This window comes from Ursus americanus, chromosome 10, assembly GCF_024610735.1.
Source record: "Ursus americanus isolate L20-20 chromosome 10, mUrsAme1.1.p, whole genome shotgun sequence".
Taxonomy (NCBI): domain Eukaryota; kingdom Metazoa; phylum Chordata; class Mammalia; order Carnivora; family Ursidae; genus Ursus; species Ursus americanus.
In genome coordinates this window covers 38,505,837-38,526,630 of record NC_142136.1, presented here as the reverse complement: position 1 = coordinate 38,526,630, position 20,794 = coordinate 38,505,837, and the positions used below count along the sequence as shown (strand labels likewise).

At 38.6% G+C, this 20,794-nt stretch overlaps 1 protein-coding gene across 2 annotated transcripts in view; it reads right to left on the bottom strand.

Moving 5' to 3' along the window:
- PCDH9 (protocadherin 9) overlaps nucleotides 1-20,794 on the bottom strand; it is an 869,893-nt gene that overhangs the window by 8,942 nt on the left and 840,157 nt on the right. The window lies entirely within an intron of this gene.

The following is a 20,794-nucleotide window of genomic DNA, read 5'->3' as shown; positions in this document are numbered from 1 at the left end:
TTCCAATCTAAATACGGCTAAAATTAATTTCAAATATGACAGTTGGCATGAAAAACAGAGGAAATTGTTGAGTATTGCCCACATTCCCTTTTGATACAGCATTCTACTTCAGATCACATTATGTGATGCCAAATCAAAAATTTTAAAAATGTCACATGGGAATAAATATCAGCTATTACTCCGCTCTTGCATAGGAAAACAATCAAAAGGCATAATAAATTCCGTTGCCGTGAACTGAGATTGGTATATGAGGTAGTACAGCACAGTTATGTGGGCAGTCTAAATCCAAAAATAGATCTGGCAAATTTGAGTATGCTTATGGGAAAAATATTTTTCATTCATTCACTCAACAGGTTTTGTTTGATCTCATGTTAGTTTCAAGAGATTGCTACATAGAACATCTACTATCAGAACCAGGCTAGAAACCTCAGGTCACATGATCATTATCGATGGCTAGGGCAAACAGAAACAGATTTGAACCACAATAAAACAATGAATTAATATGGACTTTGTGAAAGTAATTTTAGATTTCCTAAGAGATTTTAGCTTCCAGTTTCTCATCTATAAATGGAGAGTAAGAGACTAGAATTTTGATGAATGGCCTCCACAGTTTCCTTATTCCCTTATCAAATACCATTGTGGTTTGCCATAGATAATCAAACTTTTCAGTTTTATATTTGTTTTAGTAATGAGAAACCCCAGACAGAGCAAAGGAGTTATAAATCAATTCTTCCTATAGACTACTGTATTATTTAGGTCATATTTAGGTTTTCAAATGTAAAACTATATTTAGAACAAGCATTTAGATTTCTAAATCTAAGTAAAAACCTAGTGATTTCGGCAGAGTTTGAGCTTCAAGCTCAGATTTAAACCCTACAATGTGAATGCACCTACAGTCACCTTGAGAAGCAAATGCAAAAATCCCACACCAGCAGGATTTGACAAAACCTTTGGTTAACAAGTAAACAAGGATTAAATGTTTTACACATTCCTCATACAGATTTTTTTCCTTGGTCACAGATGAAGAGTCAACATTTGCAGATGGACACAGTCCAAATACAATAACACATGGCCAGTCCAAGCAGCAGATTCTCTGCGGGAGAGGATATTGCTATTTGGACAGACTTTATAGCTCGCAAAGATCGGAGAGCACTTCCTTATAAATCTTTAGCCTTCTTCTGCATGGCATAAATATCAGCTGCCTTTTTCTCACCTGCAAAGAAAATTAACTTTGATAAATATATTTATTAGCCATTATTAGTATTTGATGTTGCAATCAGTTGAATGGGAAAGGTCTAAGGTTATTGATTTTTTAAATTAATTACCACATGTTAACCAAATTGCATGATGTGAAACACCTTATTTACATTATTGCAGATCACATTTACTTTCTTTTATAGTTTACCATTTCTTTTGATTATATTTAATATCTTTCATCTTAAGTACTCAATCACATATTGATAGCTAACTGAATTATTCTGAATTATTCTCCATTACTTGCAATTTGCATTGTTTCTCAAAAAAATGTAGTAAATCTTATTTAATGTGCAACGCATTTTAAGAAGCCAATCTGAGATGTTAAGAAATGAAGTAAGTATTTACAGATAAATTTTAGGCTGAGACCCAAATTAAAAATGAAGAAGCAATCCATGTAGTCTTCTGTGCCCTTAAAAGAAATCTCAGTTGCTTATCTAAAATTAGGCCAGTAGTACACAATATTGTGAAATAATCTGCCTCTACACAATCTCCACTGGTTCCCATATTTCAGAACGGGGATGAGAAATAAAAACTGGTGAACTTAACTTTCATTTGCACAGCATGCTCTGATGATCTTCACCTGGGACACTCAGAACTGCAGCCTTGTGCCTCCGCTGGTCTGAGCTAGAGATTCTCACGGTCTTCAGAGGGCATAGAGACTTGTCCCAGTTTATTTTAAGCATTGAGAAATTTGGAGGAAATTCTTTGCTAACTTATTAAGAATTTAAGGACTTTATATACTTTAAAAGATGTCTGAAAGATTATTTTTAAATGGAATAAAACATCAGTTCTATATCGGAAACCGGGGATGTACTGTATGGTGACTAACATAATATAATAAAAAATCATTAAAAAAAAAAGCAAAAAAACATCAGTTCTATGGTATATGTGATCTGTAGGGGTGTGTGTGTATGCGTGTTCACACCTGGATTATCTTTCCATAACTCTGAAATAACGTAGCATTGATCAGCGCTTCTCAAATGCTAATGCACATATGAACCACGTGAGGAAATCAGTCAAAGGACAATTTCTTGTTCAGTAAATCTGGGGTCCTCAGCTCCCCCACTGCTAACAATCTCACAGATGCTGTTGCTGCTCATGTTCAAGGACCTCACTTCAAGATGCAAGGACATTAAGGATTTATCTACTTCCGTTCTGCCCTGTCCCCGTAGCCCAAACAACTAAAGCTCGCAAACTTTTACATGTATCAGAGTTAGCTGCAGGACTTTTTAACCCAGGTATTGCTTGACCCCATCCAGGAATTCTGATTCTGTAGATTTGGGGTGAAACCCCCAAATTTTCAATTTTAATAAGTTTCCCTCATGCTGTCACTTTTTTCCTGATTTCTCCGGTATATCACTAGTCTCTCTGTTTCCGTTTCCTCGGATGGCACCACAACCTTTTCCAGACCCCTAAATGTTGGACTGCTCAGTGCTCTTTATCTCGACTCCCTCCAGGTGAGCTCCTATAATTATGTGGCCTCCCATGTCATATATGTAGTGTGATTTCCCAGTTTCTATTTTCAGCCCCGTATCGTTCTCCTGGGGCCACTTCAGTATATCTGACTACTGGCTCCTCAGCATCATTTGATTTTGTGATTGACCGTTCCAAGTAACACTTCTTGCTATTTTTCCTTTCTCCAGACCTGTTACTTTCCCTGCATTTACCATTCTTGTAAGTGGCACACTGGTTGCTCAATTCAGACAAAAAGAAAAAGAAAGGAATAAGCCTTGGCACCTCTTAGGCAGAAATCTAAAATGCTTCTCCTCTCAATAGTCTCTAACCCATCTCTGGAACCATGAATATGGTAAGAGATCACACAAGTGATTGTGTTACACTATATGGCTACTATGGACTGAAGGTTTTTTTGTCCCCCAAATTCATATGTTGAAGCCCTAATATCCACTGTGGTAGTATTTGGGGATGGGACCCTTAGGATTAGACGAGGTTTAAATGAGGCGTGACAGAGGAAAACAACAATGGGATTAGTGCCTTTATAAAGAATGGACCAAAAAGTTAGTTCCCTCAATCACAATTTCCCTCTTCCTCTCCTCTACCTCCTCTCCTCCTTCCCTTCCTCCTCCCCTGCTTTTCAGCCCAGTGAGGATATAGCAAGAAGGAAGCTGTCTGTAACCTAGGAAGAGGGATCTCACCAGTCACCGATTTTGCAGGCACCTTCATCTTGGACCTCCCTGCTTCCAGAACTGCGAGAAATAAATGTTTATTGTTTATGCCACTCAGACTACAGTATTCTGTTATAGCAGCCCAAACTAAGACAATGGCAAAAGGGACACTGCAGATATAATAAAGTCATTTACCAACTAGTAAAGTTGACTTTTAGTTAAATAAAAGAGAGATTGTCCAGTAGGCCTAATATCATCACCTGAGCCCTTGAAAACCAGGGAGTTTTCTCTAGCAGGAGGCAGAGGGGAGCTCATATTCAAAGCACAAGAAGGATTCAATGCACCATTGGTGGCTTTCAAAACAGGAAAGAACACACAGAAAGGATCTGAGAGCAGCCTCTAATGGCAGAGAGCAACTCCAGCTGGGCCGCCAGCAGGGCAACAAGGATCTCAGTCCCGCAACCCTAAGGACCAGGATTCAGCTAATAAAGTTAGCTAAAAAATGGATTCTTCCTCAAAGCCTTCAGAGAAGGGCTCAGTCCGGCTGATACCCTGATTTCAGTCTTGTGAGACCCTAGGCACGTTGAGCCCACTTGGACTCACGAGATAATAAATGGCTGGAAGCTGAGATAATATATTTGTAATGCTATAAACAAGCTAAACTGTGGTAATTTGTGACTCAGCAATAGAAAAACTAATGTAACATCTGTCATTTACTCAAGACACAGTCAAAGTTCTTTAGTCGACCTACTTCCCTGAAAATCTACCAGCTCAAGCCACTATTACTTCCTAACAGGACTCCCCTCTTCCACTTTTTAAACTCAATCCCCAACGTGGAGCTTAAACTCATAACCCCAAGATCAAGAGTTTCATGCTCTACTGACTAAGCCTTCTTCACTCTTTTGACATTCCAATCCCTAACTAGAGGCATCTCTCTATCTGTTGCTATCAATTGATAGATAGAGATATAGTTGATCCTTGAACAACATGGAGGTTAGGAGAACTTACTTCTATGCAGCTGAAAATCTGCACATAACTTTTGATTCCCCCAAATTTAACTACTAATAGCCTATTGTTGACTGCAAGTCTTACTGAATAACATAGTCGATGAACACATATTTTGTATGCTGTAGGTATTATACGCTGTGTTCTTATAATAAAGTAAACTAGAGAAAAGAAAATGTTATTAAGAAAATAATAAAGAAGAGAAGATACATTTGTAGTACTGTATTGTATTTATCAAAAACAATTCATGTCTAAGTGGACCCATGCAGTTCAAACCCGTGTTGTTCAAGGGTCAACTGGAGTTATAAGTATATAACTAAGGTACTTATATTAGTTTCCTATTGGTGCTGTAACAAATTACCACAAACTTAGTGGCTTAAAACAACATAAGTTTATTCTCTTACAGTTCTAGATGTCAAAAGTCTGAAATCAGTTTTATTAAACTAAAGTTAGCATGTCAACCACACTGCTTCCTTCTGGAAACGCTGTGGGGAGAATCCATCCCCTTTCCTTCTCTTAGCTTATAGAGGTCATGCACGTTCCTTGACTTCTGGGTCCTTCCTGCATTTTCAAAGCACGTCTCTCCAATCTCTGCTTCTTTTACCACATCACCTACTCAAACTCCTCCTGAATCCTTCTTACAAAGACTGTTGTGATTACATAATGCCAGGTGGATAAGCCAGGATAATCTCCTCATCTCACAATCCTAAATTTAATCACATCTGCAAAGTCCCTTTTGCCACAGAAGATAACATTGTCACATGTTCTGGGGACTAGGATGTGAGTATATTTGGGGGCTACTCAGTCTAACACAATATTTAAAGCAGAACGCCTCACTCCTTTGCTTCCCACCACATCAGAGTAAAAGACATACTCCTTTCCAGGGTCCGAAAAGTCTCACATGATCTGGCTCCTGCCCAACTCTCTGAACTCTTATCTCCCACGTGCTCTCCTCAACCCCACCTTACTCTGCTCACTGACGTTCCTGCTGTGCCTCAAATACACCAAAATTCATGAGGTCTCAGGGCCTCCAGATTTGCTATTATTTCCATCTGGACTGTCTTCTCATTGGCCTTCAAGAAACTCACTCACTCACTCACTGCATTTAGATGTTTCCTCAAGTTCAGTCATAGAGGCATTTCCTGAGCACTTTATAAAAACAAAATATCCTCTACCCAGTCACTCTAGTTCCTTACCCAGCTGAATTTTTCTTGATGGCACTCATTGCTACCTGCCACCATATATTTATCTGTTAAGGATCTAGCGCTCACAGTAGAATGTAAGCACCACAAAGCCAGGTAATTTGTTTTTTGATAACTGCATGTGTTACCATGGCCTGGGACATTGTAGATAACTACTGGATATGTTTCAAAACAAATGAATAAATGAAGTTTGTTTTGAGCCCTCAGATCAGTGAGCTAACATAAAAACTGTACATAAAACATTATGTGACAAGTAATTTACATTTAGAAAATAGTAATCAAATAGTTTTTACCTGTACATAAGAAACATTGCTAAGAGTTCATAGCATAAAACTTCACTAAGAGAAGACTTGGAATGTCTAGATGGTATTAATAAATGCAAAACAGCTGCATTCAAAAGCACTGATGCACTACCCTACTTTGGAGATGAAGCAAGTGGAATGCCCCAAAGTGAAACATAATTAGGTTGCTTCCTATGTCCTATCACACTACTTGATCATGACAGAAAGTTCATAACTCCTTTACATCAGAGCTCCTTACATGTCCTCAGAAGTCCAGACTCACAGAATCCATAACAAAATAAGTATTTAAAGCCTGAAGACACCAAAGTAATTATTAGCCATTATTCTAAAGCAGAGCCCTAATGAGATGCAGATCATTGTATAGGATTTAGCTCTTTGGTACAGGTATGTTCAGGTAAATGGGAAGACATTTAGAAAAAATTAAGTTGATTAGGGAATGTATTGAACACTTAAATGTAATTTAGACTTCACAAATATACTGGCTTAAAACTCTAAAGGATGAAATTATTTTTCACAAATTTTAGGGGAAAAGGTGATTTTAAAAGAAGCTAATATGTCACATTAGATTACACATGGAGTATCATGGTAAAATTCACTGCTTCAATTCAGTTGTACATAAAGAAAACTACTCTAAAAAATGAGAAGTTTAATGTTATATTTTGAAAGAATCTCCTAAGGCAACTGTTGAAAATGGCATTACTTCATTATTGAAAATGGCCTGTATAATAGACTATTGTGGAGAGAAATCTTGCCCTCTCAGGGTGATGCATAGAATTACCCCTTCCAATCTAAAATGTATGTTTATCTCTGAATGCACCTTGCAAATCCAGAGAAATTACTTCATTAATATAGGTGTTTGAAAGATCAATTTCTCTCTTAAAATAATAAGTGTTACATGGGAATTTTATAACATCTATACAAATTCAGCTCAGATTTCCTGCATTATTTTCTGCTCAGCGTATCGCCAATCAGAGACTATAGTTTTCTGATACTAGAAAACATCTCTTTAATATTTTGATGTTATTGGTAGTTGACCCTAACTCCCAACTATTCAATAGACATAATGTGGCCATATTTATCACCAAAAACTCATTGCCATTATGATTTTATGAGATGTAAATCATTATCCTTTTTCTAAGATTGAAAAACTTCATTGCAACATTAATGTACTTTACCATCTAAACAAAAATATTTACAAATTTCCCAAGATTAAGCTGATGTTTACATGCAAAATTTTAGGCAAACTAGCATTATTCTCAGAATAGAGTTTCAGAGTGAAAGTAAGAACAAAAAAGAGGGGATAGGGCCGCCATTAATTCTGTATCCAGAAGAAAAATATCTTGGTAAGCAAAATTTGACCTTCTGTTCTGGGGGGGGGGGGTCTTCTTTTTTCTTCCTCTGGGTTATTTCAATAGTTTCTTCGGAAGAGTTATAGCTAATCACATCTGCTTCCTATCTAGGTCTGCTGTCCCTTTGCAATGGAATATGTTTTATTATCTTCCAATACGTCTCATCAAAATGACCTGTCTGTTGGGCTTAATTGGCGGTTGGCTACTCTGACAAACTCATTAGTCTTATAATGTTATTGACGAAAATGCTAAGTGTTATCCTTTGGAAGAATATCTACACCTCAGTAAGAGCCATAGAAAGCCGTTTCAATTCACACACATGAAGGCTTGAGGCATGACAGCAGATGAATGGGATTTCGAGATAGAGAGGGCTTTGAGGCATCCATCAAATCTCAGGTGAAAATACGCCTCTCCACGAGCTGGTGTAGCTAGGGTATCTTTCAATGTCCTGGCATGGAAGAGACGGCCCTCAAAAGGATTAATGAAAAGAGTTTAATGAAGGAACTCCTTGTAGAGTGTGGGCTGAGGAAAGTGAATTCATAGAAAGTAGGGAGGGAGGCAAGGACCTGGAAAAGTATGAAATCATCACCACTCCCATACCTAAAGAGGTAAGGAACAGGGAGGGTGGGACTGGCTTGAAATCTAGAAAGAACTATGGAAGATTTGGAAGAACATATTCAGGAAACCAGGGAGTGAACAGACAAGATAAATTATAATATAAAAGATAAGAGCAAGTGTGGGAAAGTCTCTGTTTCTGCTTTTTTGTTTTTGTTTTTGTTGTTTTGTTTGTTTTGTAAATCACTAGACACAAAGCCAATAAATATCCTTCCAACTGAAATTCAATCGCAAAGGTCTGACTTTATGGTCGTCCACCGCAAATCCAAGTGTGATCAGCTTGGAACAATGCTTCCTATTAACTATACACAGTATATAAGCCAACTATAAGGCTAGTAACTCAGAATAAATATTATTAAAAAATTCAGAGTAGCCACGTGAGTTGATAAAAAGAGGGCTAGTAAGAATGAATGACATATACCATTGTCTTCTTAATATTTTAGTAAAAATTCTTGAAATGTTGCACTTTGTATACTCACCAAAAATCACACTCTTTGTATATGTAGGTCATAACAAAAATAACGTATACCTTTATTGAAAGTAAAAATTATTATAAATTCATAAGTCATAGTTTCTGAGTCTTTTTGACTTGATGCAATAAAATATGGTTAAAGCACTTGATTCTTGTTTCGAGTTCTTGAGTTGGCCTCTGTGCCTCAGTCTACCACATCAATAAAATCACAAGACAGCTGGCCCTTGCCAAACATTATCAATACTGCTTAGGATGTCAGTTAGCTTCCCTCTAATAGAAGTGACCTGCACAGTGAACCTTTACTTTTTAATCTAGATAACAGTCAAAGGTCTTGAGATCTGTGAACCTTTGGCAAGATTTATAAAGTCAAGTTGTCGTCTAGAACAATTGGTATGGCTTTGGTTCAAAATCAATCACTGAGAGTATTATGTATCTGGCTGAAATGCCCCCAAAATGTTCTCCCTGTCAGCATGGAATGTAAACAGAACAAGAGCGTATGTGCAACCCTGCTAAAACTAATAAATTACTTGGAGGTCCTACTTGGGGAATATATCTATCTGTCCGTCTATTCATCCACAAGCTTGCAATCTGCGAGTTACCAAACTGACAGGAGCATTAATTTTGCTAATATAACTAGATAACGTAGGTCTTAATTATATTCTCCAAGCCTCATTTTGCTTAGAGATGACACAGATGAGAGAAGATAAAATGGTGTTCTTGGATCAAACAGACGATTAGGATCACATGTAGCTTGAGCACCCTCCCTATAAGCAATACAACTGAGCCAAATTTCTTTCTCTTTCAGAGTGTTTCTCACTGAATCAAAAGCATTGCTTCTTGGTAATTACTCTTACGGCCACCAAAATGTATCTCCTCTCAGGTGAATACCTTACAAAACCCTTATGCGGAGCTAAAAAAGTATCCTTTGTGTTTCTAAATCACCATGCCTGTTTGGGCTCCTGAAACCAGCTATGAATACATACCAATGGTTACAATCTGTCCTTCAAATTCTTTGACTTAAAGTTGAAGAAAGGCAAAGTCATGAACCAGGAGACATACCAAAGATCATCCTCAAATGCAGGGTGTTAATTTGCCATGATATATATATTTTTTCCTTGTGATAAAATAAAGATTCCATGACTTTTTAAAAATAGGCTTGTTTGCAGGGGATGAGGGGTTGATATCTAATTAATTTTACAAAGAGAACTAGAAATGACAACTATAAACCATATATTCCTTACATAAAGATTCATCTTGAAAGTTGGTATCCAGGTGAATGAGCAGGGATGAAAGTTAAGGTGATCTTGAAGACTTATTTGTATTTATATAAATTATTTTTGGTTAATGATCATCACTATTATTTTAGGAGCTAATGCTGTTTGAAAGTGTATCTGGTTGTCTGCCTATCCCAAAGCCCTTTGGATCCCTAAGATGGTCAGGTCAATACATGAAACTCAAAGCTGTTTTCATTTGTTTAATTAAAATGGTCATTATAAATGAACAGATTGTGTTTGTAAACATATAGAGCTTTAAAAATAACCTTATTCTTTCTAATCACTACATGACAAGATAAGCAATCTCTATGAGTATTTTCTGAACTCCTCTAAGACTTGAAATTCTTATTTATTGTTTTCTCCTTCTGAGCTGCTCGAAGTTTCTTCACCATATCTCACTGTAGTTCACTTCTTTCTTTCTTGTGGTTCTTTGTTTCTCCACTATCTCAACACCTGTGTCTTTGGTACCTAGCTACAGTGCCAGTTTAGGCCTGTGAAGTTACACCAACTAGTACTAAATCTAAATTATTAGTGAGACTGACAAAATGCCCAAATTACATTAACAGGCCAATTGTGTGATTATTATTGTTATTTGGAATTGATGCTAAATTGGTGTCACATAATTTTTGCTGTTTTTCTGAAGGACATGCTAGATTTTTTTTTTTTTTTAATTTTCTTTCCGTAAGAATACATTCCTGGATCACAGTATTTGAGTACCTAACGAAATGTACCAAATGAATGGAGAGAAGCCAAGCCATTCCATTCTCTCTCATTATCTCAATGACAGATGTATATTAACCCATGATCATTCTGGCTGAGATGATCAGTATAGATTGTGAAAATGGCCACAACTCGGTTTGTGACATATAGATACTGCCTAAATGTTTAAAGGCATGAATCAAAAATCTAACACAGTTAAGTTTACTTGAGTGGCAGCACTTAGTGCGCTGTAGAGACTGGAAAGAAAAGGCTAGATTTGAGGTGAGCTGGCAATCTATCCCCGTTTATGATTTTCCACCATGTACTGACACATCTTTTTTCGAGCCATCTGCTTCCTTCATATCATTAGAGAACAAGGCACAGGCCACATTTCCTGTTTATTTAACAGCATCCTTGTTAGTGACTGCATGCGTACCATCCTTATTAATTCAAGAACTTGCATTTTCAGATAGGAAAGTGTGCTATATGGATGTTGGAAATGATATATTCTAGCAACCTATAAAATCAAATTTTCCGAAGTAGAGCCAATGATTTCATAATTAGTATTTAGTGGACATTTTAGCTTCATTTGCATATGCACATATGTTCATTCTTAACCTTGGCTAACAAAACTCAATGTATGAAAAATCCTTATATATTTCTTGTCCAACTGGATTACAAAAATGATGGGCTGTTAGAGTTTTCTTGCTATTTTTCTTTCTTCTTTTTTTGAAATCATCCAATCATACCTAACAGGAAAATTCCTCCACTGTGAATTATGATATTTTATGGTTTCTGCCTTTTTAAAGCAAAATATAGTTTTAACAGAACCATTAAGTGAGACCAGGACTAAAAGACTGACTGCATTCCCAAATACCAACATATTCAGGGTCTCCCTTCCTTGATAAGAAGAGCAGTGCAGATGTTAACGATGCTACATAGGAATGACCCGTCGAGACACTTAAAATTCTTGGTCTTTGTGCCCTCTGGTCCTCTGTCGGGTCTAATGAGTGGCTTATGTAGGAAAATAAGGAAATGGACCCCTAACAATTGTATTAAATGAGATTTTCATCTCCCACCCAAATACCTTTCCAGAACATCTGGCTTAAACTCAAAAATTGGAATGATTATAAAATTTTCTTTGAGAGAGTCTGCATTTGCACTTTACCCAGCTACCTACCCTTCCACCTGGTGGATTCAATTATCAAGAAACAATTCCAGCACAGTAAGTTGTTTAAAGGCAATAGCTGTTAAATGCGTGTGTGTGTGTGTGTGTGTGTGTACATGTGCACGTGCAATGAGATATCCCAAATAATAAAAATATAATAATAGCAACAAGTATAATAAAATAAAAAGAAATCATTGTGTTACTGAAGAAACAAAAGAGGTGCTTGGTTTCATTTTAAGGAGTTCAAGAGTTTGTTTCTTTGGCTTTTCTTCTGTAATTTGAATCATTGCTTCTAAAGCATAGATTTTATGGGTACTGTGGAGATTCTTTTATGATAAGCTGATTTTTATTTTAAATCTTCTTTTTATTGGCTTCGTTTTGCTTTGGAACTTATATATTTGGAACCTACGGTGGCATCACATCATCGGTAGGTTTTAAGGTGAGTGCTGAAGGCAAAATTCAGGGGTAGGCCCAACTACCCTTGAAGGCCACTCCGCATGTCAAGTTCTTGGATTATAAGGGACGTGAGGGACCTGGAAGAACAAACATTCATGTCACCACAACAGTTTACTGTCCTGGGAGGAATGACTAGTAGAAATACCTGACTACTCTAACTATGTCTCTCTCTTCGCTGTTTCTCGATCTTGGTCCAGCAAGTGCAGCTGAAGTTGTATCACCGAAGTGCACGTGCATACATAGGACGGGCCTTTGCTCTCTAAAATAGAGGTGACTTCTGCATTGCAACTCTTTCCTAATCCTCCCTCCTTTCTTGTCGTTTTTCCTACAGAAGGTCTGTAAAGGAAGAAGAAAGACAGACTCCAGCAGAGTGCTCTCCAGAAGAGTGAACTGGGGAACGCCACAAGAAGCAGTGAAGTTAGGTGTTCTTTTCTGCCTCTTAGAGACTACCTCAGGGGGGATGACATGCGCCATCTCGCTCTACTCTCCTGTCGTGTTCCTCCCCTCACCAGATGGAGAAGGGTAGATACATTGGTGAATCTGTAGATAAGACTAGATGTTTTGGAACTGTTGGAGAGAGACAGAAGAGAGCTTTCGCTCGGCTCCATCATTTTCATCAGGTAAGATCGGTTCTGAGAGGTATAGTGACTTCCCAAAAGTCACACAGAATGGGGCTGTGATTTAGAACTGCTAATTCCAAAAATCAGTACTGCGTGCTGTTGCTTCTCTGTTGTTGACAGGACATCAATTTTAGATTAATAATGGTACTTAAAATGAGCACAACAAAACAAAATCAGGCGGTATATGGCAATGAGAACAGTCTAAAGGGCAGACGCAGCCATAAGACGCTCCGTGGAACGCACACACCTGAGCAAGGAGAACAGCAGCCAGTGCAAGAGTGGCCCAGAAAAATTGGTTGCAACGCGAAGTATTACAAAGAGTCAAATTTCCTAAGCAAATAGAACAAGGTAATTTCATAAGCACAGAAATATGCTGCCTGTAAACTGGAATTATCCAGAACACTCAGATTAATATAATTCGCCAAGCAGCTGGAAGTGACAGGTTCGCTACCCTTCACTAAGGTTTCTGGGTGGGTCCCCAGAACCTGGGAAAATTTCCTTGTGCGCAAATAAGGAAATCTGAACACATGCACAAACTTATTATCTTTCACCCCCATTCTGGGAAACTAGACGTCAATACCTCCACTTAGACTAAGTCACAAATATTGCGACTCAGTGTAGCTCGTAAAAAAATCTTTCAATGACACAACAGAAACAGTACCTTTCACTGGAAATGTACATTACTCAACTTCTGGAGAGAAAACAGATAGGAAATCTGAGGTGCAAACTTCATGGCTGTTGTCATAATGTGTCCCCCAGCTGCTTTCAGCTCTGTACAAGAAACATTTGCCATTCCATTCCAGAGTTGGATTCTGCGGCCTTTGCTAAAAGAGAATCATTATTCAGAAAGCTAATATATACAGACTAGAAGGGTAAGTGCTGATTTTCAGGTTTGTGACAGAGAGCTTCCCTCTTCCAAGGGTTAAGGTTTAAAAGCACTTATGATGTCTCTGGGACTTGTGAGGAGTTGTTTTTACTGAGGAAATTGAACAAAAAAAGTTTCCAGAAGGCCAGAAAAATGTTAAGGACAGAGATAACGTTCGTGTCAAGTTAAACTATGTCAGTTTATTGTACAATTAGAGCTGACAAGTTTAAATTTCTGATTTTCTTTTACTGAATAGGCCAGCATTTAGAGAAATACAAGAATGTCTGTCTTTTCCTTATTCCAGAATTTCCTTAGAAAAGTGGTACTTAAGAATCATCATCGTGCACCTGCATTTACAGACTGCAGGCACTTTCTGCAGGGTCACCGTGGCTGTTACACATATTTAATCCAAGCATGCATCTGTGGGAAGTCGTCCTGATTTGATTCACAGTTGTTAAAGCTAATGCTTTTGGTTGCTGCTAATGAATACATGTATTGGGGGAAGATACTGAGGGAAAAAGTCACGGAATTAGATTAAGAATGTGATCTTGTGTCCATGGAGTTGGACTGAATTAGAATGAAACAGCTTTGAAGCAGAGGTTCATTACAAACATTATGAAGCAAAACTGGCAGATCATTCCCACCTCTTACTCAGAAATCTGACAGGAACCGTGGCTTACATTTCCCTTGTAATACGTCTCAGCTGCATTAGTCCTCTCATTACTCTATCAAACCTCTGTCCAGGGGCTGCTTGTCTCACATTCCTAATACCCTAATAGCCTTGTTTGCACCAGTCTCCTGCTTCTCGCACTGTTGGCTAGTCTGCTCTAAATACCATGACAACAAAATGATATTCCTCTTGTATGACCTTGATTACATCTTCATATGGTTTTAGCCAGGGCACAGATGGATTAGGAACTGAAACACATAATCATTGATCTTTCCTACCTACATGGATGTCGCACTCTTGGCTATATGTTCCCTGTCTTTCACATTTCCCAAATTTAAGTGCTGTGAGCTTAACAGCCATGTCTTTGACATTATTTTAAAAACACCCATAGATATCAGAGCAATTCCACAGCCACATAATGCACTTTAACTCATAATTATATTCCTGTGGGTGAAATTAATGACAATGACATCATGAAATTTTATTCAATTTTAAACTTTATAGATAAAAATACATGTATTGAGGGGTGTGTGAGTGGCTCAGTCAGTTAAGCCTCTGGCTTTGACTCAGGTCAATATCTCAGGGTCCTGGGGTCCAGCCCTGATTCTGGTTCCCCGCTCAGCAGAGTCCGCTTGTCCCTCTCCCTCTGCCCCTCCCCCCACTCCTGCTCTCTCTCTCAAATAAATGAATGAAATCTTAAAAAAATAAATTGAATTTAAGTAAAAATAAGCTACTGAAATTATAAAACCAATGCCTCCTCTCCCCCACCTAACATAGGCACACTGCCCTTAGGTTAAAAATTACCATTTCTCACTTGGACAAATGCAGTACCTTTTCTCACCAAATGCTCCCTATTTCCATACAGATTCTTTCCTTCTTTTAGATTTTTTTTTTCTCTCCAAGGAAGTTGCAATCATCATTCTTAATGTATTTATCTTTCAAATGATTCAGACACTCTTGTGTACAAAGCCTTGAGAATAGCCTTAAGAATCACTGACCAAACTGAAATAGTCACATCGAGTCACAGTTCTAAGAATGGAATGTGTGCTCATTTGCTTAAAAACCTGCCCAACAGACCAGTATGCCTTAAAATGCTGATATCAGAAGTTCTGGAAAACCTAAATTCCTAGCCTTTTATGGTCCCAGCTGACCATAAAGCCATAATATTTTATTTTATATTTGATGGAAGGGAGAATAACAAGTTTGCTTGTCTTTACTTTGGTTTGGGGGGGCTCCCCTCTAGGAGAATGTGGGACCACTTGGTACAGGGTTTTGAGAATTAAAAGAAATTATTTTGTCCTGAAACATATTCTTCACAAGTCTTCCCTTCTTCCTAAAGGTACTATGTTAGTCACTTAAAAAATATTAACCTAGGAGTAACCAAAAAAAAATGAACCATATAAATACGTAAAACATATTCTCATGAGAGATAGCATAGTGTAGGCAAAAGAGCTCTGGGCTCCTCTTTGAGCACCAAGGTTCAAATATCTGTGTCATCATAGGTAGGTGGGGCCTTATCTAACGTCTCTAGCCCTTAAATTCATCTCTAAAATTATAGCGTATAATACCTGGTCCATTAGGAGGTTACTGTGAGCATCAAATCAACTGGATAAATATATTAGGTGCCACTGGTGCACAATCACAATACAAATAAAATGAAAGACACTTAGGCAATGAACCCAAAATCTTGTACTCTATCTTCCTCAGCTATGAAACCTCGAATTAACTTAATTTTGTTTATTCCTGCTGGTGTCTTTAATTTCTCTGAAACTCTTTGTATTTTTCCACAATCCTTGCAGCTGATTTGGCACCCTGTAGCATCTAATTAATAAGCTTTTAGTTACTCATTAAAGATCAATGTTGAAAACATAAATAAAATATCACTGACCCTTCAAAAATCCCATTAGGTATCAAAAATGAATGTAGGATACTTGACAATTACTTGTTGCACGAAATTCATCAGCCAGGTTTTAATCTCCTCAGGTTTACTTTTATCAAGGCCAGAAATATTTTCTCTCTCTAAAATAGTTTTGAGGCATCGAACAAAATGCTTTACCAAATTACTATCATTTATTACTTTTATCCTCTGGTTTTGTAATTACAGAAACCAAACTAAGGATATTTTTCAGACATAAATAATATTGGCCCAGTTCACCCTGGCAGCATCCGAAGAAAAACACTAGGAAAGTAAGAAGTACCTCAGAAGTATGCTGTTGTCATTTATAGTAATGAGGCAATAGTTAAGGTAGACCTTTAATATATGATTTTCAATTACTCTTTTGTTTTTCACACAACATACAGAAAATTTACAACGTGGTATTACAATCCAACCTCCTTGTGTATCAGGAGCCCCCGGGCCGCTCACCATTCCTATGGAGCCTCAAATAACCTGTGTGAGAGTTGACGTCTATATGTCTTAAGGGCAGTAGAGTGGTTTATATTCTTTCCAATTGATCCATGTTAACTGAGAATGGGTTTTCTGCCTGGATTGAGGACAGTCACCGAGTGTGACGAGTATGACTGACAGCAGCAGCACCAGTAAGCACTTCGGTGTTTCAATATGATTTCTACAGTCAAGATGTGATTTTTTTTTCCCCCTTAGACAAAGATATTGAATTGAACTTCAAAGAAATATCAAAGCACATTTTCTCGGAGACTGGCCCTAAAAGTCAAATGTTCTTTTTGAAACCAGAACGTAACTTAAGGAATTCTGAAGCCTTGCTTTAAAAGATTAGTTACTATTTTAATATGTGAGCGTTCAGTAATCATTTAAAGATGTCATTTGCTAGCAACACTTCCTCTTACTATTTTCTTTTTTCATTTTTGAGAAAGTAAGCTTACAAAGAGTTTCCCTTTGGAGATAATTCTGTACTTGTTCTTTACGTTAACTCGAGGGATTTAGGAAATCTGTAAAATGATAGCAGAAGAAGATAGAGAATAGTAAGTCCCGTTGGAAAGCATGTATCATTTAATCAAGATAGGTTTTCTAGAAACTAAATCTCTGTAATCTCAGTACTTTTATACCTGTAACTTGGAGTCAAAGCCCTCAGGCATATTTGCCCATGTGACTGTGTGATTGGTAGATCCTGGATGCTTCACAATTATTCTGATTTGTACTGCAGTGTAGAAAAGCTGTATTAAACAGTTTGAGGGAAAAAAGTTACATCTACTGATTCTAGGAGCTGCTCAGTCACTGAATGTGAAGATTCAATTCAAGTATATAATTTCAACTTATTATCCCACTTCCCCTCACCACCCCCCATCTCCCAGCACTGTTGCCCAAAGGAATCTATGTTCAATGCTTTCCCAGCAACTTTTTGCTTGAGACGGAGTCACACTCTAAGGAGAATGTCTCCGGCTGATGAAGGAGGCCATGATTCATGATGCTCTCTAACGTCTTTCCCTGGGGCTAATACATGGTATGGGCTTTTAATAAAATGTCCGGGGATCCCTTTTTAACCCTTGTCAACCAAAGGAAGCCTTGCCCTTGCTCAGCTCTTAAGACACTGGTGTCTGCGTGTGTGCATCGTGCAGAATGTGTGTGAATGTAAATGTACACAGGCCGACCGACCGGACAGTGTAAAAACAAAGATCTTTCTGGAACGACAAAGGCAACACCATAAACATGAATTTTCTTTTCTCAGCCACCATCTATTGAAGCAAAACAGGTATTTCTTCTTTTATGAAAGTGCTGAATTTCTCAAAGAAAACCGCGCATAGCTTCACATCTACAATGAAAAACATCTGGTAGCTGTTCTGAATGTAAAACGTTTTATTAAACACTTAAACTGCATCTTTTCAGTGCTAATTAAATGAATTTAACTCAATTAGAGGATTAAAAACACTTTGTAAGTGCTGGATAGCAGGGCTGCCTGAGAAACCTTACACTCCGTCACTTCTTCCCTTACAAGCCACTTGCACAGGGTATGAATCATATGGAAGTCTGCTCAATGCTTATTTTGATGGCTTCTTCCTGTTTTTCTTTGCTCTTTAAAATCCTCTTGTCCGACAGCTTGGCACCGGTTGCTTATTCAGGATGCTTGCTAATTCACCACGTAATTACTCATAGGGACCCATTTTCAGAATTGAAAAATAGAAGTGGGGAGATCTTCTGTTTCCTGCTGATAGAGTGACATATTTAGAAGCAGTTGTCTATACAAGTGTCTGCCTCAGCATGTCCTGCGGCAAAATTCAGCACCAGAAGCGCTTGCCCATGCTGCATATTTACCGTGTTTCAGACACTCGTCCTTTCTGCCAACACCTACTGTGCTTCAACCATAGTCCGCCGGACGGATTTGTTGCCAGTGTTCGCTTTGTTTTTCACCCTATTCCCTTGCAAGGCAAGGGGGGGAAATGTGATAAACAAAACTATTGCTTAAAAGAATAGATCGGGGACAAAATAACTTCCAGGAAAAAAATTCTTTAAGGATTCTTTTGGTATACTATAGGTAGAGTATAGATCTCAAAGGCTTTTAAGCCTTATTTTTCATCTGGTGGGGGAGGGTGGGGGGGGAAACCCCTGCACATAAGCATATAATTCTGTATAAAACAAATGCCTTTGGTTCAAGTTCAAATGGCCTATACTCCTCACATCCAGTCCTAGCATAAGATAGTTCCTGAACTGACTACTACATTTTAGGCAAAGAGGATACTGTTTAGAAAAAAATAGGCTTGGTAGTTTTTTGGGAATAAATGTGTTGTGGAATTTTTTATTTATGTCTGAGATAATGTCTCCCCAAACCACTTCTCCATTTAAAAAGAAATGTATAATTAGAAGGATGCTGATTAGAAATTGGTTGAGTCAATCCCAGAAAATTATGGACACAATCTTTAAACTCTGCTCAGAAGAGGAAGTCTGGGGGCGCCTGGGTGGCACAGCGGTTAAGCGTCTGCCTTCGGCTCAGGGCGTGATCCCAGCGTTATGGGATCGAGCCCCACATCAGGCTCTTCTGCTATGAGCCTGCTTCTTCCTCTCCCACTCCCCCTGCTTGTGTTCCCTCTCTCGCTGGCTGTCTCTATCTCTGTCGAATAAATAAATAAAATCTTTAAAAAAAAAAAAAAAGAGGAAGTCTGTGCGTCTGCGCATGCCTGCATGGATGTATATGTTTCTTGGAACATACTCAGTTATTTAAAATAAGCATTTACACTGAATGCTAAATGTAGGGTAAACAAGTCCTCATGATTTCCAGACAACTCGGGAGATCTTTTGAATTAAAGTAGAGTCACATCCGATTGTCATTGGGAAGAGGTGAATCCTGGCAAATCCATTCATGAAAGAGTTGAAGTTCGAGCAACACATATTGAAATACTATTATGGAAACACTCTGGCCCAAACTACATGAGAGCCAGAGGAAAAGTGATGGTTATACTAACTCTCTTTATTTGGTTTAATGTTTGGTGGAATTTATCATTAGGCATCTCTGTGTGACTTAAGGGACCACCATGTAAGTGACTGCCAGTTCCCTGAGGATCTGATGAAGTAAATTTTAGAAGTAGCACAAAATGGTATAAAATGTTTCCTGACTTAGTGACCAACTTATTTAAACTGGTGATCAAACCAGCTGAGCTGGCAGAAGGGTTATCACTCAGCCAGCCTTCAGTGATCCCCTAGTTGTTTCCGACACTGCTGGGTATAGGGGACACGACTAGAACAGGAAGGCTTATCCCCATGAGGACAGCAGCTTAGTAGCACTAAGCCGGTAAACAAGCCAGACTTTCTCTAAATGAGAACGCAGAGCAGCAAGATGCTTGGCAAGCAGGCAAGGTGTTTCTCACCTGAGAAACAATGTAGTTATTTAGTTGCCGTGTTCCACTTGGGGGGCGGGCTTTAGCATGGCGCCGTGAAAATGGAGAGGAGATGCAGAAGGTGGCTCCTATATTGCCTTTTTGGAGCGCAAGGCAATAACCAAACACTTAAAAACAATTACAGATGGTGATAAATGCTGTAAAGCAAAGGAAGGGTGAGCAGTGAGAGAGAATAATAGAGAATCAAAGTAGCCAGCAGGTGTTTTCTGAAAAGCAAAGAGAAGGCTGCTCTCTGTGGTCCCACTAAGAAGAGGATTCAAAGAACTCTCCACGCCTCCTTGGCTCACCCAGGAGAGAAGTGCCTTCCAAATTGCTGAGGCATTCAGCAGTGCTAAGTAACTCTCCACTATGAAGTGATACTGCTGTGCCCATTCAGGGGAGATGGAGGGGATGTGAAGCGAAGAGAACAAAGTCATACGAGAGGCAGAGTACGCAGGTTAGAAAGAGGCCCTTCAATCAACTCTTGAAAGCCATGTCTTGTCCAAGACTACCTCTGTTTTGTCAAAAGAACGTTGTCAAGCCTTTATTAACACGATCTTCAGACCTCTATCATAATTCTTGAATCAACAGAACTCACCAGTTGTGTACTGATGTATTACTTTATGTTAATTCACTCACTCGACAAATACTCATGGTGCAGTCCCCAGCGCTGGGAGCTAGGGAAACAAAGCAGTTCAAGGAACTCACGGTCTCATGGGTAAGACACACAAGTCAACAGGTAAGGCGGCAAATACTATGACAAACGCCTGCTACAGTGCACTGAGGTCTGGCCTCTCAGGGGAGGGGTGGCCAGGGAGAGCTTCCAGGGAGAGCTGGCTCCTGCAACCAGTTCCACGGAAAGGGCATTTTGGGGAAGGGGAGCCAGAGTAGAAGGGAACAGAGCAGAGTGACCTGGAAAATCACATGAGCTTT